The 27,296-nt window shown below is 38.3% G+C and overlaps 1 long non-coding RNA gene across 2 annotated transcripts in view; it reads left to right on the top strand.

Moving 5' to 3' along the window:
* Positions 1-27,296, top strand: part of LOC128592240 (uncharacterized) — a 150,601-nt gene that overhangs the window by 70,496 nt on the left and 52,809 nt on the right. For both annotated transcript variants that reach the window (XR_008381812.1, XR_008381811.1), the window contains exon 3: positions 12,832-12,943. This is a non-coding gene — a long non-coding RNA (uncharacterized LOC128592240). The remainder of the gene's footprint in view (positions 1-12,831; positions 12,944-27,296) is intronic.

Here is a 27,296-nt window from a genome sequence, read left to right as displayed (position 1 = left end):
AGAAAGGAAATAGCAGAGGATATTAACAAATGGAAGAACATACCATGCTCATGGATGGGAAGAATCAACATTGTTAAAATGTCTATACTTCCCAAAGCAATCTACCTATTCAATGCCATTCCTATCAAAATACCAACATCGTACTTTCAAGATTTGGAAAAAATGATTCTGCGTTTTGTATAGAACCAGAAAAAACCCCGTATAGCTAAGGCAGTTCTCTGTAACAAAAATAAAGCTGGGGGCATCAGCATACCAGATTTTAGTCTGTACTACAAAGCCATAGTGCTCAAGACAGCATGGTACTGGTACAAAAACAGAGACATAGACACTTGGAATCGAATTGAAAACCAAGAAATGAAACTAACATTTTACAACCACCTAATCTTTGATAAACCAAACAAGAACATACCTTGGGGGAAAGACTCCCTATTCAATAAATGGTGTTTGGAGAGCTGGATGTCTACATGTAAAAGACTGAAACTGGACCCACACCTTTCCCCACTCACAAAAATTGATTCAAGATGGATAAAGGACTTAAACTTAAGGCATGAAAACAATAAAAATCCTCCAAGAAAGCATAGGAAAAACACTGGAAGATATTGGCCTGGGGAAAGACTTCATGAAGAAGACTGCCATGGCAATTGCAACAACAACAAAAATAAACAAATGGGACTTCATTAAACTGAAAAGCTTCTGTACAGCTAAGGAGACAATAACCAAAGCAAAGAGACAACCTACACAATGGGAAAGGATATTTGCATATTTTCAATCAGACAAAAGCTTGATAACTAGGATCTATAGAGAACTCAAATTAATCCACATGAAAAAAGCCAACAATCCCTTATATCAATGGGCAAGAGACATGAATAGAACTTTCTCTAAAGACGACAGACGAATGGCTAACAAACACATGAAAAAATGTTCATCATCTCTATATATTAGAGAAATGCAAATCAAAATAAGCCTGAGATATCATCTAACCCCAGTGAGAATGGCCCACATCACAAAATCTCAAAACTGCAGATGCTGGCGTGGATGTGGAGAGAAGGGAACACTTTTACACTGCTGGTGGGACTGCAAACTAGTACAACCTTTCTGGAAGGAAGTATGGAGAAACCTCAAAGCACTCAAGCTAGACCTCCCATTTGATCCTGCAATCCCATTACTGGGCATCTACCCAGAAGGAAAGAAATCCTTGTATCATAAGGACACTTGTACTAGACTGTTTATTGCAGCTCAATTTACAATCGCCAAAATGTGTAAACAGCCTAAATGCCCACCAACCCAGGAATGGATTAACAAGCTGTGGTATATGTATACCATGGAATACTATTCAGCCATTAAAAAAAATGGAGACTTTACATCCTTCGTATTAACCTGGATGGACGTGGAAGACATTATTCTTAGTAAAGCATCACAAGAATGGAGAAGCATGAATCCTATGTACTCAATTTTGATATGAGGACAATTAATGACAATTATGGTTATGGGGGGAAACAGAAAGAGGGAAGGAGGGAGGTGGGTGGGGCCTTGGTGTGTGTCACACTTTATGGGGGCAAGATATGATTGCAAGAGGGACTTTACCTAACAAATGCAATCAGTGTAACCTGGCTTATTGTACCCTCAATGAATCCCCAACAATAAAAAAAAAAAAAATTACCAATTTATATTTCTAATTTGTTTATTTTTAGATCTAAATATTAAAAAAAATGCAAGGGGATAGAACTGAGTTAACTTGCTTTAACATGCGTCTTACTATTGCCTTTTGTCTTGGCCCATCTGGCCTAGTAGATGTTTGTGCTTGTAATTCCCATTATAAAATAAATGTTTAAATGATTAGTCCAGTAACATCCTGCTAAAGCAAATTTTATTAGATGAAGTGATCTTGAGTACAAATAGAAATTCATCAATCATCAGGGAATTCAAATTTCTTTTCAATGATGGAGGAGAGGCAGACACGTACATGGATGATACAAGGTTTATGTAAGTAACCGGGCAGTTAAACACAGACATGGGTTTCACAAAGCTTTCTCTCTTAGAATTAACATAGATTAATATTTAGGACATGTTTAATTTGAAGCTATCTATAGATATGAATGAACCATTCACCAGAAAAAAAAAATTAGGTAATGTAGGTAAGACCTAAGTGATAGCCAGCTGTTGTGTGGCCAGTAATTAGTTATAGCAAACAATGAGGATTTATCCCCTGACAAGTGAGTGAGCACGTAGGCTACAAGTTGTGTTAAATAAAGCTCAGCTAACAAAAGCGCAGGGTCCTGATTCTTCTCAACCAGCTATCAAACGCTTCTGCACCAGTTTAAGATGCTGAACACAGTTTGATTAATTCTCAGCTCAGATTCACAATGTGTTTTTTCAACACCCCCAATCATTTTAGCGCTATTTGTATTCCTGATTTTTTTTTTCAAAATGTTGCTAAAGTATAACATCACACAGACAAGTACACGATAAGTATATAACTCACTGAATTTTCAAAAATTGAACACACCTTGTAACCAGCACCTAGATCGAAAACCAAATTACTTGTACTCCAGAAGTCCTTCTTGCTCTGCATTTCCTCCAGACACAACACACCCACCTCTGTGAGACTAACAGCTATTAGAACTTCTAATGCCTTAGTTGCTTTTGTTTATTTTTAAACTTCATAAAAATGAAATCGTAAAATATATGCCTTTTATGTGTGTTTCCCTTTCCATATCATTATATTTATTCATATTTTCAAGTGTAGTGGTAAATTTATTCACATTGCTGAATAGTATTTCATTGTGTAAATAAACCATAATTCACTTGTCCATTCTACTGTTTCCAGTGTGGGAATATTATAGTGTTTCTATAAATATTCTTGTACTTTTCTTTGGTGCACACGTGAATATGTATCTGTTGGGGCTCCCGTATTTTGAAGTCCCCTCTAAGAGGTTTCTCAGATGCTTGAACTTGTGCACTTGACTTGAATCCAATCAGTGGGCTGGCCTCATAATCCTGCCTGAGGCAGAGGTTGTCCTGGGCTTCAAGTGTCCTCTTCTCTAATTTTCCTGCTGCTCTCCTGATCGCCCTCCTCTCCCTACACCCCTGCGGTATGGACCTGTGACACCCAAGCCCTCTCTTTCTTTTGACTGCTTCCTGGCTTTGATGCATTTAAAATACTTCCTGGCTCCAAATCACTTCTGCTCTCACATTTCCCTTCTTGTCTCTTCTGTTTGTCTTGGCCATAAAATTATTTATTGTGCATTGTAGAATATGTGAAAGCATCTTGGGCTCAACCCACTAGATACCAGCAGCTCCCGCCACCTTCAGCCATGCAACCTAAAGACATTGACAAACATTCTCATGTGTGAGGGTGGGGGAACAAAATTGATTCTAGCTGAGAACCACTCAGTAAAAAAATGGCAGAAGTGAGTTTATACAACTTCTGAAGCTAGTTTATTGCCTTAGATCATTTAGTGTTTCTATAAAGGAATACCTGAGGCTGGGTAATTTATACAAAATAAAGGCTTATTTGGCTTACAGTTTTGCTGACTGGAAGACTTGTCTTTTGGTGAAAGCCTTGGGCTGCTTCTTGGTGGGAGACAAAAGAGAGCTGGTGTGTGCAGAGATCACATGGCAAGCCGGGAAGCAAGAGCGCGAGAGGGAGGTGCCAGGCTCTTTTTAACTATCAGCTCTCTTGGGAAACAGTAGGGAAGAACTTCTTTATTACTGTGAAGACAGCGCCAAGCCATTCATGAGGGGGCTGGCCCTGGACCCAAACACCTCCCAATAGGCCCCACCTCCAACACCAGGGACCAAATTTGAACATAGGTGTGGGGAGAGAAACGTCCTAACTACAGCAATCATGAAAGGCCATTCAGCATTTTTCCTATTTTTTTTTTTTTTTTTTTTTGCAGTTTCTGGCTGGGGCTGGGTTTGAACCCACCATCTCCGGTATATGGGGCTGGCACCCTACTCCTTTGAGCCACAGATGCCACCCCATTTTTCCTATTTCTTTTGGGACACTAATTCTGAAAGAAACTAACTGCTATGGAAGTTCAACTCCCCTTGTACCATATGCCTGAAAAGCCAAGTGTGTATGCTCAGTGACAGTCTCAGCTGAGGCCAGGTGACAGCCCCTGATGAATCTTACTTATATTTTTGATCCATAAACTCTATGGGATCAAATTATTGTCTTCCACTGCGAAATTTGGGGTGCTGTTTCACTGGTCATATTTTAATGTCTTCAGTGTTTTGAAATAGAACCATTGGAAAACAGGAAGATAGTTTACTTATGACCCAGGTTTTACTTGAATTGCATGTGTATCTTATCAAGTGAGCAGCAGATACACAAGTGACCACAAACAGGAATTCTCCACACTCAGCTATTTGGGTGGGTACTCATGGTATGCTGAGAAAATAAGAATCCGCATCTTAAACTCATTTTCATCCCTTTTTTCTCAAGAGAAAATATTCTGAAGATGTAAGAGTTAATGAAAACATCTGGTTTATGGGAAAATTATAAGAACATGCTTTTCCCTCCCGCCTTGCACCACTCCCACAGTGGAGCATTAACAGATTCTCAGACCTTAGCAACAAAATCAATAACAACAGGCTAACATGATTACTCTGTAGAGAGGGCAGATCGTGCAGGCTATTACTTTATTAAGCAAGAACAACATGCGTGATGTGACACAGCATCCTGCAAGGATGGAAGAATTGGGAGAATGCAGGAAAGAGGGCAAGACAGTTCATAAATATGCTGAATTGAAGGAATTAGGATCACGCCCCATCATGGCAGGAAAATGAATGTTTGCTTTTTCTAGCTTATTATTTGCTTAGAGATACTTTAGCATCTTTAAAATATAAATGCCTTGGCTGTGGTTCTATCATTCTCTCTACTTTATTTAATTTTATAAAGAGGAATGTTCAGATGTTAAAATATTTGTTCTCTTCATTGGCAATTCATTTTCTACTCAAAATGGAATGACCTCTAAGGTAAGGGCGGAAGCACAAGCATTGCTAGGTGTTCATCTGGCACTTGTCTGATAAGTTCTTGGTGTATTTCCATAAACACCCTGGGAGGGTGTTTTGTAAATAAAATGATTTATTACCATTCACCATATTCAAGAGAGTCAAGATAAAGCAAAAATTTAGAACCACATTCTTCAGTTCTGAAGGAAAAGCAGCATCTCATCTCAGCAGTGGGCAGGTCCATTTCTTGGGCATTCCCTTCTACAGCACCACAGACAGCTAATCCGGTCCTCTGCATTTCCCAGGACCCCCTGCCATCTGCTTCCCACTCTGGTCAGCCAGCAGGAGGCACGAGAGAGACTGACAGGCGGGAGAAGGGAGAGGCTGCCAGAGAATTTCTCCCCTTCTCTGTGCTTATTTGAGGTTGTGCCATCCGTTCCTACGTGGTGTCATCTCTTGCCAGGTGACTCCAGCCATGGATCGAGTTCCAATCTAGTTCTATTATTACTGTGTCCGTCTTTTGCCCTTGAAGCCCTAATGTTAGTAACAGCTAATATTCTCGATATTGAATTTCATCTAATGAACAGCATGCCACAGGTTCTGTTTTTCTGACCAGACTCTGCCTAGTACAGGGAGAACCTAAATCCAAATAAAGTCCAACCTGAGACCTAGATATTATGTTATGGTTTGATAGAATATTAAAAGAAAATCTTTGCATTATTTCTTACAGTTTACTGATGAATTGTACAGTTTAGGCCAGACTCGTATCAGAACATAATTCTCTGATACGTTTCCCATGTATCTTAAACCAATTTTATTGAAGCATAACTTACATACAATAAATTATATTGAAGATATAGTCCTTTATATATTTCCTTTTAGGGATTTTCTTTCTATTATTTTTCCCAGTTTTCATTGGATAGTTTACCAAAATTTCTGTATAGTTCTGCTTTCTGGCTGTGTAAGTAAGGAGCTTGAAAGTCACCACTCTACCCTAAGAACAAGTAAAAAGCTTAACAGACTAAAAATCAACAACTCTTGTTAGATCCATAAAAGAGATCAGGACAAAGGGAAAACCATTGCTGACCAAGATTGGAGAGACAGGCAGGTGAATACAGAGTCACAGCTTACTGGAAGAGAGAACCTTAAGTGGAAAGCTACCATAGAAGCCAGTGCCAGGGTACAGAGACCTGCACTGTAATTGTTCAAATGCTAGAGGCTTAATGTGGACAAACTGCAACTTAAAACAGGGTACCCAGTCCCAGTAGGGACTCCCATGCTTTTGAGAGTTTTCCCTCTAGGAGCTTAACCAGATTCTCACGGTAAACATCAGAGGAAAATCTGTTCATACATCTGGCAAGGGGCGAGGGGAGAAGAATTTTAGAATATACCAGAGCACCCTGTTTTTCTTAACAAGTTCTGTCCACAGGCAAAATTATTTACCTAGTGGGGTCTGTTCAGAGCCTAAGTAACCTAGAGGGAGGGAGATACCCAACTCCAGCTGGCTCTAGCCTCTCCGTGGGAGAGAGGAAATACCCAACTCTAGCGCATTCTAGGCATCCCATCCCACTTGATAGGGGAGGCTGAAAAGTAGTTGTGAAGTCCACAGTCCAGAGGCATTGTCTCACTAAAGGACTGAGAATTAATCATAGGGCTAGAGAATATGCTTCTGCATGTTTACAGATAAGCAAAATGAGTAATAGCAGTGATACAAGGCAAAGGAGGGAGGAATCAAGACTGTTAATCTTAATTATAATAAGCTCTAATGTATTCACACTACTTGTGGAGTAGAATAATGTTATTTAAAAGTAGACTTGGATGAGTCCTAACTATGTATTATAAACTCTAGGGCAACCATTTAAGAAAAAGGTAGTGTAGTTGATATGCTAAGAGATGATAGAAACATGGAATCATATAAAATACTCAGTTAAAAATACAAAAAGCAGGAAAAGATTGGAAAATAAGTCTAGGAACAAGGTCAATAAATAGAAAATAGTAACAATTACAGGAGATATTAATTAAACTATATAAATAATCATTTTGAAGATGGATGGTCTAAATAGACCATTTAATAGATTGACAGAGTGGATCAAAATACCATATTCAGTTATATATTGCATACAAGAAACACACCTTAGGTTTAAAGATGAAATCAAATGGAAAAAAAGAGACTATTCAACAAACAGTGCTGGAAAAATTAGATATCCACATGTAAAGAAGAAAAAATAATTTTGACACGTATCTTAATACCCTTCACAGAAAATAACTCAAATGGGTCATATACTTAAATTAAAAATATAAAGCAATAAAACTATTAGAAGATAACCTGGGGGAACAACTGAATGGCCTCGCTCTGGCTTAGGCTGGTCTCAAACTCATGAGACCTCGGCCTCCCAGAGTGCTAGGATTACAGGCATGAACCACCGCGCCCAGCCAAAAAAATACAATCTTTTAAAAGATAAATCTTTCTTATATAGCCTGGGTAAAATATTTTTGTCATCTGTATTAAGTATTTTGAACATTTTTTCTCAGTCCCAAGCTTGCATTTTCATTTTTTTAAATGTATTTTCTGAAGACCAAAAGGTTTTTTATGACTTTCAAATTTTCAATTATCATTGTTTATGTTCCAAGCTTTTTGAGCCTTCACCAAGATTTCCTCTAAGATTCTTCAAGATTGTTTTGACTATTCTAGGACCTTTGCCTTTTCAATACCTTTTAAAATCAGCTTGTCAAGTTCTACTAAAAACGTCCACTAAGATTTTGATTGGGAATGCATTGAATTTGGAGAACAATTCTTGGAGAAGTGAATTTTAACATTATTGAGTCTTCTAATTCATTAAGCTGGCATACGTTTCTATTTTACTAAATCTTTAATTTCTCTCAGTGCTTTGTAATTTTCAGTGTACACATTATACATGTATGTTGTTAAATATGTTCCTAAATATTTCATTTGGGAGATGCTGTTGTAAATCATTCTCTTTCCTCTCTGTGCTCCATTTTGAATAGTTCCTATTGTTATGTCTTTTTAAGTTCACCGTTATTTTCTTCTGTAATGTCTAATCCCGTACAGAATATTATTCATACCATATCTTAAAATTTTTATCTTAGAAGTTCAATCCTTGACTTTTTTATAATTCCCAATTCTATGCTCAACTTTTGGACATGTAGAATACAGTTGTAACGACTGTTTTGAAATCCTTATCTGGTTATTCTAACACCTTTGACAATTTTGCATTGACTTGGATTAGTTTCTTTCAACCTTACTTCCAACTTCTTTGCCTGTGTAGTAATTTATATTTTTACAAGGTTAAATTTTCATTTTTGAGCTAATTTTAGATTTACAGAAAAGTTTTAGAAATAATACAAATACTTCCCTTATATTCTTTGCCTAGCATTTTACCATGTCCATAGTATAGTGATTAAGAACAGGATAATCGGGTGGGGCCTTGGTGTGTGTCACACGTTATGGGGGCAAGACATGATTGCAAGAGGGACTTTACCTAATAATTGCAATCAGTGTAACCTGGCTTATTGTACCCTCAATGAATCCCCAACAATAAAAAAAAAAAAAAAAAAAGAACAGGATAATCTTACTAACAAAATAACATTTTTTTTTTTTTTTTTTTTTTGAGACAGAATCGCAAGCTGTCGCCCTGGGTACAGTGCTGTGGCATCACAGCTCACAGCAACCTCAAACTCTTGGGCTCAGGCGATTCTCTTGTCTCTGCCTTCCAACTAATTGGGACTATAGGCACCCACCACAATGCCTGGCTATTTTTTTGTTGCAGTTGTCATTGTTGTTTTTTTAGCTGGCCCGGGCCAGGTTAGAACCTGCCAGCCTTAGTGTATGTGGCTGGTGACCTACCCACTGAGCTATGGGTGCCGCCCAGGTATCTTATTTGAAAATCCTTTCTAGGAGCTCATGTTTTCAAAGGTCTTCTTTATCTTTAGAAATTTTTAGATTTCTTTTCTTTATGTTATTATCTTTAACTTGTAATGAAGAAATATTCTGGTGACTAATGTACTATGTGGATACGATTTCTCCTCAGATTTTCACTCACCGAGTTTAACATCCACTAACGATCTTGTTTGCATAATTTACTACTATGGGGTTTTCATAATGATGATTCTTTATTTCCTTCTTTCATCCTACATTTACTAATTTTAAGTTTATTATAAGAAAAAATCCCCTATATTTATTAATTATTTATCCCTATTAGTATGAATCACGTATATTTATTCATAAGCAAAATACCAATTTTATTACAAAAATATTACTGCAAAAATTTTTACTAAACTTTTTCTACTGAGAGCTTTTTCATGGGAGCTCCTGTGTCCTTTTATCAAAATTTCACTCCTCTTCTCCCACTTGAGCATTTTCCTACTTTTTGGCACCAGATAATTTTATATTTACTCTGCCTCGGCCCTGAAGTTCTCCAAAGAGCTCTGGTACCTTTTGTTTAAATATAATGTTTTGAAACCAAAATCTGTGTTTGTTACTTCCATTGTTATTGAGATGTCATTGCTCTGTCCCTCAAAGCAGAAAGAGCTGGATATTCCATGTATGCACACAAGCCCATCCAGATACACACATTTATGTTTTTGTATATGTACATGCACATCTTTAAAATCCTGACTGAAGCCACGTACTGCCATCTCTGACTCTAACCTAATACAATGTGGGATTTATTTTAGGCTTCTCCTTTTCCGTATTTATAAATTCTTTTTCTAACCTTGAGCAACCCTGGCCCTCATTATCTACAATCTATTTACTTTTTAATTCAAGTCTAGTATAAACATAAGTAGTTTCAGTATTGCTAGGCATTACCCCTGTTTAAAAAAATTCTTAACTAGATTATAGCTTTTATGTTGTTGCTTTTATCTTTAGCCTTGCTGTATCCCGTAAAAAAAAAATATAGATTTCCAAAGATTTTAAATCGTTCTTTCTTTCCATATCCTTCAATGCAGTTATGTTATTTAAGTGCAATGCAATTAGGTTCATTTGCTTATTTTTATATCCCATTTTGGGTTACCTTCACATCCTGATTGCTTATAATTATTTAATTTGGAGTGTGTCAAAGATATGAGAAACATTACTATGATTCTAAAAATTAAAGTTACATCAGAAGTTACATGTGAGGAAATGTCGCTGTTTTCATTCTACACTATTCTCATCTCTCCTGTTTCCACCCTTTTGCCATAAACCCACGTATGTAGCATGTCTTTCATTTCTAGTTTATTTTTCCGAGTTTGTTCTTCAGGAATGAAGACAATAGTGACTTATCACTGGCAAACGAGCAGACACTGGCTTATCTTATATTCCTTTCTTATATAAAGTATAATATGCTATAAACAATTTTTGCAGGCTTTACTTTTTTCACTTAAAGGCATGCCCTGGAAATCAGTCTCTATTAATTCAAAGAAATCTTCTCATTTACAAAATTTTTTTTACAGCTGCATAGTACTCCATTATGTTATGCCTGGCAATTTTTCACTGGCTTTCAGTCATTATGTAATTTACCTTGTTAAAACTGCATATTTTTGTATTTCTATAAACACTCAACTCTGTACTAAGATGCAATTAAGTCACTTGAAAACAGTGTTATCCTTTCAAGTCTTGCTTTCAAAGTTTGTTAGATTGGAGCACTGTAGGGACTACTGGGGCAAGAACCTTTAGTCTACACAAAGCACCAGGAATTAAGAAGTTTTCAGTTTCTTGGCTGGAAACTGGCACTATGCCTAGAACTGTATGAATTCTGGAAACTGTCCCCTCTGACTTTTTCAGTGGTTATTTCTCTAGTTCTGGTAGTTTCCTCGTATGCATGTGCTGATCATAATTTTACTGTATATCTAGGGTGCCCAAAATGTATACACATTTTAGGAAAGGAAAAAAAACTGTATTGAATTGGTAATACTCAAATCACATTTGACTTCTGCAATTACAAGAGGTGTTCAATTTGATTTGTATACATCTTTAGTTATTGGCATATACTATGAATTACAATTTTAATACAGTTGTTTTCTTTCTTAAAATGTGTATACATTTTTGTGCACTCTCCATACTGAAAGGATACTCTGTAAAAATCCCATCTTCTCTCTGTGCAACTACCTCTTCTCCAGTACACTGCCCTCAAATTCTGTCTGCTGTGGTTTTCCCAGGCTGTTATCTCCATCTCCTCAACTCAGGAAATTGGCCAGGCTCTGCCTGGGTTCCCGTCCACTTACTGTACCCTGGAACTCTCTCTCTCACGGCCATAAGATGCGCCAATTATAGGCTCACCTCATTTGTTTTTCATTTCTCAATGCCTGTGAGAAGCCTGGGAATTGGTCAGTGTATGTTTTCACTGTTTTGTCCAGCCTCATGGATTTTCACCCTATGGATGTGTGCCTTAGTATTTGGCAATAGACTCAAGTCTCTAATGCAGATCTCTAGAGCTGGTTTTCTGCATAGCTCCCTCCTTTCTAGAATTCTGTTCCAAAAATTCAGCTACCTCAGCTTCTGTGAACTTTGATCTTTATTTCCTTAGTCAGCCTCATGCCATGATATATTTGTATTTCCCTTCCTGCGCACTGTGATCTGGAATGTGCTTCTAGGCAAAAAGCTGAGGCCTTCTAGGGCTTCCTCCATTCTTTCCCTTATCTCAAGGATAGTGTCCTGCTTTGTCCTGTTGCCCAATGTTTGGAAGTTGTTTCATGTATTTTTTCCTGTTCTTTTTTTTTTTTTTTTTTAGGTTTTTATGGTAGGCAAACAAGTCTAGTCCGATTACTCCATTATGATCAGCAGCAGAAGTTTGTTCCCTTCAACAAACTTTTGAAGATTTTTAAAGATTGTAGTCAAATAGCATATATGTATACATTTGTTACTTGATTTTTAGATGTTTGATATGCTGACATAATTGTACCTGACGGATTTGTTATTTTTCATAGTTGCTATACGTGAGAAAATACCTCTGAATAAATATATATGTAATACATAATACATAATTTATACTATAAAAATTATTTTTGCTTTTGTTGGACTAGAGACACTTTCGTTTTGAAGATTTTCTAAATATGAATTTATTTATTTAAGTTTTGAATTTTTAATATATTAATTTGCATCAAAACTCAATAAATTTAAAAAATAATTTAAAATAATAAAAACTCAATAAATTTAAAAGAGAATTCAGTGAAATTGTTCTTCTTTAGCTTTTCTCCATTCACCCAGTTACTAAATTACAAACAGGTAACCACTGTTTGTGTTAGTTATCTGTCTATCCTTCCTGATATAGTTCATGTTTATTTGGGGGCAATAAAAAATAGTGTCATTTTTCTTATTTTTTAAAGTAGAATATCTTTAAGATATTTATGTATCAGAAAATAATATGGAACAATAGGCATAAATATTAAAATGTTTCTAGGAAAATGCTTTTTATTATTAGTAGTTTTTCTATAATATTAAGTAGTTCAAGTTATCACTAAAGTGAGAAAAGTGGAATTTTTAAGCTGAAAACACCATGATAAAATTGGGAAATAATTATGACATTTTTTAAACTCTAAAGGGGCACAATAAATTTGGCAAATATAATATGGTGTTTCTACCCTCCTTTGAACATCCTGATCAAAATGACAGTGTTTCGAATCATAGGAACATTCAATAATAGAACTAGTCATCAGGGGCAATTTATCTCTCAGTCTTTATATATTCTTTCTCATTTCACGTACTATTTTAGTTAGCAATCATACATAATATTGATGGTAAAAAAAATGTGGCAAAAAATAACGGAAAATTAAGATTAAGGGTAGGCAGGGATGAGATGAAAAAAGCACCCTTCAGTGTGGTTCATAAATCTGTTTTTGAACATTCTGAAAACCATATTTGCACATTTTTTTCAGCTCCTTAAACTAAAACCAACCCAATTGCTCAGGAGAAGTACAACTGGTTTTGGAAAAAACTCTGATAGAGATTTCTGCTGAGGGTGCTTCATTATAAGGAAGACATCATGAGGTAATGACAAATTCTTGTTAACAGATGTCACAAATTCACTCTTGCTGGCCCTTGGTAAGTACAGGTGGCTAATGACCATACTAAGTTTGATCATTAGACTGTTATGGTTGACTTTTTTTTTTTTGGCCTTCTCTTGAGTGTTCACTGGAAAAAGTCTGTTGAATAAAAGCTGATCCATAGATGTTAATATTACGAAAAGACAGTATCTCTATTAGATTAGTAATCACCTACTCAACAAGACTAGGGTATATGTAAAAGAGAAGACAAGAAACCATAAATGTTCACCTCATAGGTGGAAGCAGTTTTTGAATAAGTCTGAGCTATTTACCATACCACATGATGAGACTTTTGAGAAGCATCTATGAAGTGATGAGGAAAGGTTACTAGATACAGAGAGAAAGGTTGGTAAAGTACCTCATCAAGGTAGTCAAAATACAGACACACTCACAAAATATACACATACCCACACCATACCTTGATGAGCACAGAGGCATGCAATCAGAGCTCATCTCTTTCATTGAAGTAATCAGGTAACAGAATGTGAGTAAAACAATAAAAACTGGTGATTATGTAGTATTGAATTTGAAGGAGGAATTTTATTTGAATGATGTTAGGGTGAACCAGACAATTTCATTAAAAAAATAGAATAAAGAAATCAATTGTGTTATATTCGTGCAATGACTTACTATATAGCCAGACATCACAATATAGACAAATCTCACAAACATAACACCAAGAAAAAGAAAGAAGTTAGACATGAAAGAACACTGATTTTTAAATTCCTTTTACATGAAGATCAAAAGCAAGTAAAATTAACAACTTTGTTAGAAATTAGATAATGTGTCATTGGCAAATAGCCTCTGTGGAGTAAACTTGAGAATGTCCTAGGTGAGAATCTCTGATATAGACCATAGCTATAGAAAAGGAATCTGGTAAGGCAGAGGGCACTGTATCATTGCATTTAAACTATCTACCTAGTAGAATGGGGTGCAGCAATTTTATGAAATTATATTTGTCTTATAAGTAATGTCAGTAGCATGTCAAAAGAATTACCAAATTCATCAAGTAAAAAGCAATTGACCTATAATCCCAATGATTTTATATAATGAATAAAGGAAACTTCAAAATCTTAAAAAAGAGTTAGATCATGGATGACTTTGGAGCGTTTTGATTCATACAAAGATACAGTCAGGACTCTGGAGTTTTGGGTAACACTATCTAGATCTGGGTGGTGGTTACCTGGATGTTTCTTGTGAGAAATTCTTTCTGTAATTAATTGAACTATACAACTATGTTTTGTATGTTTTCTTCCTGTATGTGTGTTATATTAAAAACAACAAGAAAATCTTATTCTAAAATTATTCTAAAATTAACTCACGCTTTAAAATTAAATCATGTTTTTAACTGAAAATAATGCAATCAGGCTCAGTGCCCATAGCTCAGTGTTTAAGGCACGGGCCACATACACCAGGGCTGATGGCTTGAACCTGGCCTGGGCCTGCCAAAACCAATGATGACGACTACACCAACAAAAAAATAGCCAGACATTGTGGTGGGCACCTGTAGTCCCAGCTACTTGGGAGGCTGAGACAAGAGAATTGCATAAGCCCAAGAGTTTGAGGTTGCTGTAAGCTGTGATGCCAAGGCACTCTACTGAGGGTGACATAGTGAGACTCTGTCTCAAAGGAAAAATAAAAAAAATAATGCAACCAGTTATCCTACAGACAATTAAAAGCAATGTTAACTATTAAACTAGAACTTTGGAAAATGTTGTACAAATACCGTCTTCCTTTAAAAAAGAAATTATTAACAGAAGGGCAGCTACAAATACTTTCTGGGTGTTAACTGAATAATTTTGGGCTAATTGTACAATTTTGTGTCTTTTTAAACATCACATATAATGAAAAAACAGATGCATTTCTCAGAGTAAAATGGTAAGAGATCTATTTCGGACCCTTCACGAATGGAGAAGTTTTAGTTTTTGTTTACTATTACATATCCAGTGGCTAGAACAATCCTAGCATATAATAGATGCTATGTGACTATTTGTTGATGAACAGCTGAGAGGAAAAGTAAGTGATTATTTGAATGTTGTGGATCTCTGAAAAGAGACGATGTTGTTGCTCAGATGCTGCCAGTATCCTTACTTTCTATCAAATACAATGTTACAGTTGTAAATAAGTCTTAGTCTACTGGGTGTTTTTGTTGCTCCAGTTGCCTTGGGAACTGAGATGAGGCAGAAAAAAAATAACATGACCAAAGGCATGGGTGTGGGACAGCATGGTTATGTGTAGGGAAGAATGAATAACTGGTTCCTTCTGGCTGAAAGGTGTGGGAATTGGGGAGTTAATGGTGAAAAATGGTAGAAATTATGTTGGGGTTTAAATAAGATCAAGTGATATTGAACAGCAAGCTATTACTTTCATCTGAACTCACCCGTACCTGCATTTCATAGATCCACTTTCCAATGCCACAATGAAGGCGAATGAAATAACCTGGCTCAATGGCAGAATCTACACAACTTCCCTCAAACCAGCAGAATCTACTCTAAAATATGCTTTTTTTTTTTTTTTTTGGTAGAGACAGAGTCTCACTGTACCGCCCTCAGTAGAGTGCCGTGGCGTCACACGGCTCACAGCAACCTCTAACTCTTGGGCTTACGCGATTCTCTTGCCTCAGCCTCCCGAGCAGCTGGGACTACAGGCGCCCGCCACAACGCCCGGCTATTTTTTTTGTTGTTGTTGTTGCAGTTTGGCCAGGGCCGGGTTTGAACCCGCCACCTTCGGCATATGGGGCCGGCGCCCTACTCACTGAGCCACAGGCGCCGCCCTAAAATATGCTTTAATATCTGGAAGATAGCAAGATATAGAAAAGAAAATCTGGTTGTTATGTAATGATACTTGAAAGTATTATTCAGTCTCATTCATTCCAAATTGATCCGCTTCTCTCTGCCTAAATGTCTGAAGGTTGCAGGTACTTTGGAGAGCCTGGTGATGACACCTGCCCGAGTATCTCTTCAAGTTTCATGCCTTTTGTGTCAGTATGGCTGTGTTCTGTCTGGCTTGAAATAACCTTCTCCAGGGGTGCTAACAACTATTAAAAATTATATATATTTATAACACAGTCCTTCCTGGAATGCCTTTGAGTTTATGCATTGCCATGAAATGAATCATGTACTTTTAAGCAAAGGATTTTAAAAATGTAAAGCAAGCAGTACCAGCCCAAATGGTCCCTCTTCCACTGAGCGGTATTGAACATGCAATTACATTTTAAACAATAGGTATTCATAAATCAGGCAGAATACTCACGAGAAAACAGTCTTCTAATTAAATAAAAGGAGAATCAGTGTTTCTTGTTGCAGGGATTGTTGGTGGGATTAAGGGATTGTTCTCGATCCCAGCACACATGAGAGGCTTGGCTGGCTACCTTAGAGTTCTGCAGCCCACACCTGCCAAGACAACTCAAGCTCTGAGATCAGTCCAGCTTCAGTGAGTGTGAGAATTATAAGAAACCCTGACCATCATGCTTTCCTGTGTGCTGATCTCACCAGGACCACTGTGCAGTGTTGTACAGTTTGAGCATTGTACAGAGGCACTGGGCTGAGTGGGCAGGAGAAGGCGGGAATCCAGGCCACATGCTGGTGCCTAAATGTGCCCCTTGGTACAGGGCCATGCCTGCCAGAGGAGTGCTTTCTTCCAATGCACTTAAAGACTTTCTATTAACCCACAGGAGACTGTCCATCTCTTCCACCCAATATCCTCTAGGGCTAGAGACCCTCCTGTTCAAAGGTAGGCCCAGTGTCACAGCCTTAATCACCCAGTGTGAGGATCCTCTGAAGTGGAAATCTGGACCTCCATGAGGCAAGTGCCCAAGCCCCATCACAAATTATTTCCTGTCTGAAAACTCCCCTTTCTCCTGCACTTGGAACCTCCTGCATTTGAACGTTCTGCCTCGTCTCAGAGTCCCAGCAGTCTCCACAGCATAAATTCCACTTTACTCCTTGTTCTAACTTGGTTAGGCTAGATGTTGGGTTTACTACAGCAGGAATAGAAGAGTTACCTAATGTAAGCATTTAACACTCTAAGATCTAACTATTAGAGATCAGCAAAGAAAAAGAAAATGAGAAAATCAGCTTGGTTTCCTCCTGTCATTCCACTAAATAAGTGTGAGCTCCGCAGTGAACGTTCTTCCCATAGTGTGAACATATTGATGTATTAATTATAATCCTAATGTTTCAAATAATATACATATTTATATATAACATGGCTCATAAATTCAAGCTAATGATCTCCCCTGGCATTCAACTAAAGAAGGCATGATTTCTTCTAATGCTGGATAAAAATAGGGTCAAGGATGGAACTAAGTTGGACTTAAAACATATCAGAAATTATCAGCAATTTTGGGTATTTTCTAAGGTTATTTTGACTACACAGGCTATTTTTGTTGTTGTTGTTGTTGACACAGTCTCACTCTGTTGCTCTGGGTAATGTGTCATGGCATCATAGCTCACAGTAACCTCAACTCCTGAGTTTAAGTGATCCTCTTGCCTTAGTCTCCTGAGTAGCTAAGACTATAGGCATGGGTCACAATGCTGGACCAGTTTTTTTAAGTTTAGTAGAGATGGGGTCTTGCTCTAGTCTGTTCTCTAACTGGTGTGCTTAGGCAATCCACCTGCCTCAGCCTCCCAGAGTGAGGATTATAGGCGTGAGCCACCACTCCCAGCCTACACACGATTTTTGTCTTATAGGATAGGGACTGCAGTTGACCACAGAAGGGGAAGGAAGTCAGTGAAGCAGAAGGGTTAAGTGCAGCTGGCCACACACAGTGGCCAATTCAAACAAGGATCTACTTTGAATTATTCTGGACACAAATAAATAACCAATCATAGAAAATTAGAGTTTGATAAAGTTTGGGTCAAAATAACAAATTAAATTTAATAAATGAGTGCCTACTGTGTATTGAGCAGTCTTGTAGCTTTCAGAAATTATAAACAGGCAGTTTTTCCTTCTTCACTTCAGAAATAGCAGCACTAAAGCCCAGGGTGTCCCAAACTTTCCTATTATACGTAAAACATCAGTCAACAATGGAAGGCGCAGAATTTGTTTCCTAGAAAAAATTATACTTCTATGTAGAAACTGTATTTATACTTCTTCAATTCGTTAATAACAAATGCTCTCCCTTACTACCATATCTCTAACATTCTTACAATAACATAAAGTGCTTTTAGTATTCTGAGTGATCATTAAATGACAGAACTCCTGCTCCAGTTTGCCCAGAAGCGCAGCTCACAGGAGCCTTTAAAGCAGAGCTGTGTAAATAAAGATTCACGTTTGACTTGAATGATGGCCAAGGATGGCAGAAAGTAATCAAGGAGCATTTGTGTCCTACTACACTGTGCTGGCTCCTGTGTAACTACTTTACAAATCACTGTTCCATAGGATTCCCTACCGAGGACATTTCATCATGGACAGAGTATCCTCAAGTGGCTGTTTCCAAGGGACCCTTCCCCAGGCCTGGTCAAGTTAACGGGCATTGCTCTCAGTTCTATCAGTTAGGAAGAACCTAACTGCTCATAAAGCACATAAATCCAGTCCAGCTTCATATCTCAAGGTCCTTTAAGACTTTCAAGCAAAATCCATTTTTAGAACTGTCAGCAGAGTGCTCCGTTCCCAGCTACTAGGTCTGCTGCTAAGAGGCAAACCAGCTACCTTGACAGCTGTGCAGAGGAGACATCCTGAAGCTCGGGGAGCCTAGGCTGAGCCCTCACTTGAAGAAAACAGCCCCTGCTCTTGCTTGGCTCCGAGGCCCATGTATTAGGAGAAGCTTCATGACTATGGCAGCTCCTGTTCTCCAGCTGCCACGAAAGGTCAGGCCTGCCTTGGGAAGTGGAGCCAATAATAGATCCTGTTCCTCTGAGAGCCTTGGTCCCCAGAGAAGGCTATTCTGGGAGGGAATACATAGTTTACAGCATCCAGGCAATGGGGGCTAGAATGTTGGTTGACAGTATCTGAGTGCCAACACAGGAACTGTGTCCCATTTCTATTAAGTATCATTAGCATCTCACGTAGTGCCTAGTACACAATGGGATCCCAGTGGGTGCTTTTTGAGGAAATAAAGTTTAGTTAATCCAAAAATAAAAGATATCATCTGAATATTCAATGCATTTTTTTGCATAGAATTTTGTTTTGTTTTGTTTTGTTTCGAGATAGAATCTCATTTTATCGCCTTGGATAGTGTGCTGTGCCATCATCATAGTTCACAGCAACCTCAAATTCTTGGGCTCTTGCCTCAGCCTCCCATGTAGCTGGAAGTACAGTTGCATGCCAGAGCACCTGCCTAGTTTTTCTATTTTTAGTAGAGATAGGGTCTCACTCTTACCCAGGACAGGCTCAAACTCCTGAGCTCAAGCAATGCACCTGCCTTGGCCTCCCAGAGTGCTAGGATTACAGGTGTGACCACTGTGCCCAGCCTTGCACAGAGTTCTTAATATAGTAGATCACAGAGACCACTTCCTTGTTTTAGTTGTTAGCACAACCAGGCTCATTATTAACATGGCTGTATAGCCTTTTGCCTGGTATAGGGTTGGCACACTCTGGACTTTTACTCACCTCGAGTGACAGCCACAGTAAGCAGTTTAACTGCTCATGCACACATCAGGAGAGGTCTCAAAACTTCCCTGTGTGTGTATTTTTTTCCTAAGTAGGTTTTAAAATTCAAAACATGTGACTTGCATTAGATATTTGACGAACCAACAATACTAACTCCACTCTTTGCTCTTTTGTATCTAAGGATAATGCTTTGAGATTATTTTCACTGAGAATAGTTCCAACATTATTATTAGGGTTAAAGCCATAAAAGTTACTTTTTTTTCATAGATGATTTCAGAAAAAGATCAGGGAACATTAACCACAAAAAGCTCTTCAGAGGGATAAACGTGTATTTGTGATCATATTCAGTTATGAGGGCACATGTAGGCATGTGTAAATTGTAGCTTTTAACATAATTTTCAAGTGATTATAGTCTTACTGGATTTTGCTGAGGATGTTTCCTTTTGCTTCCTGACTTGGATATACTTATTAGGCTTCTGGAGACCAGAGGCAGGCAAACTTTCTCTGTAAAGGGCTTGGTACTACGTACTTTATGCTTTGCAGGCCACACAATCTTCAGTCTCTTCTGGGATTACTCAACTCAGCAGCGAGAGGGTGGCCATAGACAGACAATAGGTAAATGAATGAAGATGACTGTGTTCCAATAAAACTTTACAGAAATGGATTTACTGGAATTTTATATAATTTGTATCCCTTAAAAATGTTACCCTTCTTTGGTATTTTTTCTACTGTTTACAAATGTAAAAGTATTCTTAGCTCCTGGGCTACACAAATCAGGAGGCAGGCCAGATGGACCTGTGCGTCATGGTGGGCCGACCCTACCTAAGGATGCCTCAATAACACTGCTGGTGATTCTCACTGCTTACTTCACCTTGGTGGCTGATTGATCCCATTCAGACCTGTCCATGATAAGTTCTATCACCTAAAGCCAAATGCTTACTGGCACTGTTTTTAGCTGCCACCATCCAGCTGGCCTTCTCAGTCACACACCTGAAATTTCCATCTCCCTCTCCTCCTTCTGGAATAAGGGAAAGAGATTGTACTTTAGGATATGGAACCTGGCATCACAGAAGCCACCAAAGGATCATACAACCCAGAAGCACAGAGAGGTTGACTCCCCGTGGGACAGACTTGGACTAAAGGAAACAGGGGATGGGAAGAAGCCCAACCTCTCTTCCTTGCCCTTATGATAACAGGATTTCTTGTACAATCTTCTGAGACATCACATCTGGCTGAGAGCTTGCACTTGCTGAGTAGAGTGTTATACCCAGCAATGGTGTGCATCTCTTATCAATTGCTTCCTATGACTTTCCTCTGTCTGTACTCTTATTGTCTCAGATTTGCATCTCCCAGTGAAAGCATCAGCATTTAATCCTTGCCTCAAGTTCTGTTCTCTAGGGAACCCCGCTAAGATGCTCTTGAAAATACATACACATTCACTAAAATTTCTCAGTGAAAAAAAAATTCTACCAGTCACCATGCTCAAAACACACTGCGGTGCTTCCAAATTCACCTACAGTGAGATAGCTGACGTAAATGAATGAGACACTAGGAGTGCTGATGAACTGGAGACCCTTGTGCCATCTAAAGAGGGAAGATAAAATACAGCTCCCCTAATGATATTGTCATGCAAGTTGTGGGTTCAGCATTCCCAGATCTTTCTATTTTTCAAGAGCAGCTGACAATCTGAAAGTTGGTGTGAAATTTCCTTATTTGTAAATATTGGAAACCAACTTTAAAAATTTAAAACTTCATGTGGAGTTTAACATGCCAACCTAACTGTGTGCTAAAAGTGGTTCAGGCAATCTCTGGCTTATAGTATGGGGAGAAGAAACATACATCGAAATGACAATAAAATGCAAGGACTAAGAAGGATGTCACCGAGGGATAAGCATGTCTCAGGCATGGGTTTTTTTCTCTTGTCACGTCCCCAAGAAAATGAGCAGAGCACGGAAAGGACAGTATTCTGAGTTGAAGGCTCCGTTCTTTTTCTCAAATTGCAAAAACTTGATCTGTATTTTTTGGAAAAGGAATGTACTTCCAGGCACAGGGTGGTGTTTATGATACAGATCCAGATGGGAAACAACCACTGACATCATGTTTTCCAATCTTACACCCAGTGGTTTGACCCTTCTCTGTAACATTCTCAAGAAGAATCGTACTTGCTTGAAGACCTTTGCTCAAAACTACCCAAAGCATTTTATTTTATGTTTAAATTTTATGGATGTGAATCTTATATTTGGTTTACATTTATTTCTTCTGATTTAGTTCTTTGAAATTTATGTTTACCCCCCGGTGATACACTTCAAATTTTCCCTCATCTACTTAGGAGTGCCTTAGGATTGAGAACGGTTATCCTGTCTCATAAAATATTTTTTCTCTTAGCCTAAACATTCCTGATTTCTTTAACTATTCTTCTCAAGACATGATTTCAAGTCTTTTAAAAATTCTGTCCATCTTGGCTAGACATGCTTCTGATTGTCTTAAATATGTTTGGATTTAGAAACATAAAGTAAATAAATGTTATAGTTAACACCTGGTTAGTGCAGAGCAAAATTGAATTATCAGTTTCTGCATTCAAGGTATTAAATATTAATTAATTTAGTCTAATACTGTATTAGCTTTTCAGGTCACAACCTTCCACTACTGATACTTATTTACATACTCTATAGGAAAGTAATTGCGTACATTCTTTTGAATTTGTACATTTTTCTGAATTCAGTTCATATCTGCTCTGTTTCTAGCTATATTTTCCCCTTGCTCCATTTTTACTATCTAGTTATTTTATTTTGTGTCAAATACTTTTAGGAGTGAGTTGGAAGACAAAGAATGCGTAAGTTACTGTAACCAATAATTTTTATTTCTGAGTTATAGGGAATAATGTTATTTTCTTCAAGGCAACCCGTATTAGAGATTCACATTTCAGTATTATTTTGGCAAATTGCTATTTATACTATTATCTGTTTATAACAGCCAGTCCCATGGAGATGTCTGCTAGAAAACATATTGCTTGTTTAATTATATATTATGTAAACATGTACATGTATGTATGATATATGTGTCTAAACATATAAAATGAACATAGATTCCTTGAAACATTTAATTCAGAATTCTCTAGGTTTCCAACTGTCATTTTCATTGCTTCAGAATGAGTGTTTATTGCCATCTGCTCTGTCCCATTCTTCAACTTCACAATTGTATTTTCATAAAAATGCCACCAGCAATCTCAACAGTTCTATCTTATACTAAATCATCTGGTTAATAATAAGGTCAACCCCAGTACCAAGAGAATTGATGAGTTCTTTTCTAGAATTCAGCTAGTATTAGGGTTTGACCAGAGAAACAGAAACACTAGCCATGACTAAAGCGTTACAGAGATCTGAATTCCCACAATTGCAGGAGCTAGCTCAACAGTTGATATGTGGCTGTTGTTTCCATGTCTGGCTCTGGAACCTGAACTCAGGAATGGCAATCAAGGAGAAAAAAAACAGCTGCATGTGGCAGCTCATGTCTGTAATCTCAGCACTCTGGGAGGCTGAGGTGGGTGGATTGCTTGAGCTCAAGACCAGCCTGAGCAAGAGCGAGAGCCTATCTCTAAAAATAGCCAGACATTGTGGTGGGCATCTATAGTGCCAACTACTCAGGAAGCTGAGGCAAGAGGATTGTTTGAGCCCAAGAGTATTGCCATAAGCTGTGACAGCACAGCACTGTACCTAGGGTGACAAAGTGAGACTCTGTCTCAAAAAAAAAAAAAAAAAGAAGGAAAAACAAACATGAAGTATGTGAGAGAAAAGAAATTGGAATTCAGGAGGACAGGATGGAACTTAAAAGAGAAAAGTGGAACCTCATCAGTCCCTGCCTTGAAGCCTCCACCTTTAATGATGTGAGTGACCTGCAGGAGAAGGTTGCATGCTTCATGACTTTGCTAGCCATGCACCTGACCCAGGAGCCTGGGTACCTCAGGAAGGAGATCTGGGGAAAGCTGCAGGATCTGTGTTCCTGGCCTCTGTCCAGTGTCACCGAGATGAGCCAGAGAACAGCAGTCATGTGCATTAGCTGCAGCAGTGTTGGCGCCCTGCAGTTGTGCATGGAGTTCTCTTCAGAGCTTTAAAGGCATGTGTTTGATGTTTACCTGCAGCTTTCCCAAGGCCAACTATATGCTTCTTGTGGCCCAGGCTAATCTGAAAGCATGTAGGGATGGTTATCCTAGGAAACATGGTTTCTGCTTAGCTAAACTGATAGAGCATAAACCTACATTACGGATTCATTTTCCCTGGAGACAGTCTGAATTCAGTTGCATGGTTTTTCTTCCTGTCTTGAATCTTTGCTTCCCTTGGCCCACTCTGCAGTTCTGGCCCTGGGACGGCAGGCATAATGGCTTATTCCTTGGCTTTGCAGTCACAGATTCAGAAAGAGATCATGCTGAGGAGAATGGGAGAGAAATGCCATGTTGGAATCACAGCTTTTCTCAGATGTGCTGGTTTCCCCTCTGCCCCCTCGGGGCCGCAGCATGGTTCTCATGGTCGTTCCCAACAAACCGCCCTTACTTCCTGGCTTTCTCTAATCAGGGTGGCAGGGGGATGTGTCCACCTCTACAGCAGCCTTCCTGTGTTGACAACACTGTTTGTTCTTCCCATCTCCCTGGGGAGAAGTCGCCTTATCTTTTCTGTGCAACAGATTTGGGAAAAACACATTTTTCTCTCTTAAAGGAATTGATTATTGTGCTTCTCAAGACTAAAAAAAAGTCATTCTAGACCTAAACACAGGCATTTAAAAAATAACCTAAATTCTTTTTACATAGCAAGAGAAAGGGCTATTTTGGTGGTGATTGGCAGTACACTTTGAATCACTCTAAGCACTGAAATGGGGTATTTGAGTGTGTGTGGGTGAGAGAAAAACAGAGACAAAGACAAAGAGACAGGTACAGAGAAACAGAAAGACAGAAATAATTTGAAGTATTTTCTAATCTCCTGACCTCAATTTCTTGTTTGGACAGCTTCCTTGATCATTTAGTGCCAGAAATATGAGGAAGATTGCTTGCCCATATATAAAAAATAGTTTGGGAATTTGTAGAGATTCATTAAAGAGCTCAAGGTTTTGATGATAAATTGGCTGGGTGCCGTGGCTCACGCCTGTAATCCTAGCACTCTGGGAGGCTGAGGCAGGCGTGTCACCTGAGTTCAGGAGCTTGAAACCAGCCTGAGCAAGAGTAAGACCCTGTCTCTACTGCAAGTAGAAAAATTAGCCATGTGTTCTGATGTACTTTCCAGAGTACCAGCTACTGGGAAGGCTGAGGAAAGAGTATCATGTGCACCTAAGAGCTTGAGGTCACTGTGAGCTATGAAGCCACGGCACTCTACCCTGAGTAACAGAGTGAGATACTGTCTCAGGGAAAAAAAAAAAAAAAAAGAAGAAGAAGAAGAAAAGAAAAGAAAGAAAGAAAAGAAAAGAATTTCCTAAATTACCTGGTGAGAGAGTCATGCAATTATCAAAAAAAAAAAAAACAAGCAGAAATAAAGAACTAATTGTTGCAAGTAGGGATAAACAGAAGGTGTGTTGGCAATTCAGAGAAAAAGAGAATTAATTCTCTGATTTGTGGAATGGGAGGAAGTTTTGTCAATGTCAGGTTGAGCTGAGTTGAACCTTGAAGGATAAATAGAAAGGACATAAGAGAAGAATAAACTTATTTAAAGAACCATGCATACTGATGTTGACTGGACCAAGATCTCCTGTTGCCTTTTTTACATTCATTTTTCATTGTTTTTTCCATCTTTTAGAACATGCTAGAATCCAACATAGGGATATTTTTGCTACAGATCAGAGCCCAGAATGATAGTGATCTCCAAGATCTAATACTAATAGCTGGCAAGTATTGAGTACTTATTCTCCACCAAACATTTTATGAGGATTTTCACATTTAACCTTCATAATGCAACTTCAAGGTAGAAACTATAATTATGTCTGTTTGAGGCTTCAAAAGATCAGTTTACTTGCAAAAGATATGGTTAGAAGGTGATGGAACACGGACTCAAAGCTAGACAATCTAAATCTTTTTTTTTTTTTTTTGTAGAGACAGTCTCACTTTATGGCCCTCTGTAGAGTGCCGTGGCCTCACACAGCTCACAGCAACCTCCAACCCCTGGGCTTAAGCAATTCTCTTGCCTCAGCCTCCCGAGTAGCTGGGACTACAGGCGCCCGCCACAACGCCGGGCTAGACAAACTAAATCTTGAGACTGGACTCTAAGATATGCTGTACTATTATTTCCTTAATGGAGCACTTCATAGCCTATTATTCTAATGGAAGCAGGTCTGAAATTTGCTCTGCCTCAAGCTATGCCTGCTCCCTTGTCATCCAGACACTCACGCATCCTGGGTGTGGCTGTGTGTGGTACAGTGAGTCACCTGTCCTTACTCATCCCTCCAAGGTCTTCATTACCCCTGGGGCCCCTTTCTCCCAAAGTGCTACTATGCCAGAAGAACTTGATTCTCTCTCTACTTCTTCCCTTCAAAGCCTCCTGTGTTATTCTTCTGATGTTCATCAGGAATCATTTGAGATTAATACTCCAGTTCTTTTTCTTTCAAGTTTTATTTTCAACTAACAGAAACCTACGATATCTAGAATCCACAAACCATATGAACACTCTTTGTGTTGTGCCTGAGAATGATGTCTTGGGATACGTCACAATTCTAGTGAGATCTTCTAAGATGCTGTTTCGAAATAACACAAACTGCCTTTCCAAAGTCGTATTTTCTAGAAGGTTAGTTATCTCAGATTGCAACTTGCCAAAGTCTCAAATGTTAATTTTCTGTGACACAGCGTTCTTTTTGTTCTGTATCGTGCATCCTGCATATATTAACAAAAAGCATGAAACTGATATCTAGCAATCCACATTCAAGTCCTGACTCCACTATTGGGCTAACATCTTCAAGATATAATCAGAATCTAAGTCAGTCTTTCCCCAGAGCCTATGTTGCTTCCACTAAACTGCAAAACCTTACTTTGGAAAGACTAAGCATATATTTTTCAGAAATCCCAAGCAGGAAATGGGTTTCCTCTTCCTGTTGAGAAAAATCCTTGTTAATGAACCCAGGATAATCCAACTCCATCTAAGCATGGTAGACTCAGGCTTCACTATTTTTCCTTACCAAATAGCACTGGCTACCATGGCCTGTGCACCTGGCCATATATTTTACTTCCTCTGACTTAAGCTGCCCATTTTTTCTTGCAGGTGGAAAATTTCTAGTTTTACAATTTTTGACCAGCTAATTAAGTGCAGGGCCTAATTTCATTTGCAAGCAGCCACCTGAAGACATAAATTGTCAGCTTAACACAGGGAGATAGCCAAAGCTTCTAATACTGTCCAGTTGTCCCTATGGATATTGAATTATTCAGAACATTGCAGGTATGGTGAAAGCACTTGATTTCTGTGCATAAAGATGGGGAATATGGGAAGGCAGAGAAAGGCAATAATGCTTGTTCCAGCCTTGCAATAAAACTCAAACCTTTTGAAAATATATTCTTAAAATCAGTACAAATATATGCTATCTCTGTAACATCCTAGTTATAATCTCCTTAAAGAACTTTGGAGCCAAGTTATACACTTAAAGATTGCCATCAGCTCACACAGTATTGAACAAGCCAGGGCTGGTTTAAGCCGTGCGCTTGTCTGTTTAGTTTCTTGCTAAGTCGTTCAGAATGAAGCTAGTTCAATAAATATGAAGTGAGACAAAATAAAGGAAATGAT

The sequence above is a fragment of the Nycticebus coucang genome, chromosome 8 (assembly GCF_027406575.1).
Source record: "Nycticebus coucang isolate mNycCou1 chromosome 8, mNycCou1.pri, whole genome shotgun sequence".
Classification (NCBI taxonomy): Eukaryota; Metazoa; Chordata; class Mammalia; order Primates; family Lorisidae; genus Nycticebus; species Nycticebus coucang.
Note: the sequence above shows the minus strand (reverse complement) of the source record. Positions and strands in the feature narration are given on the sequence as shown.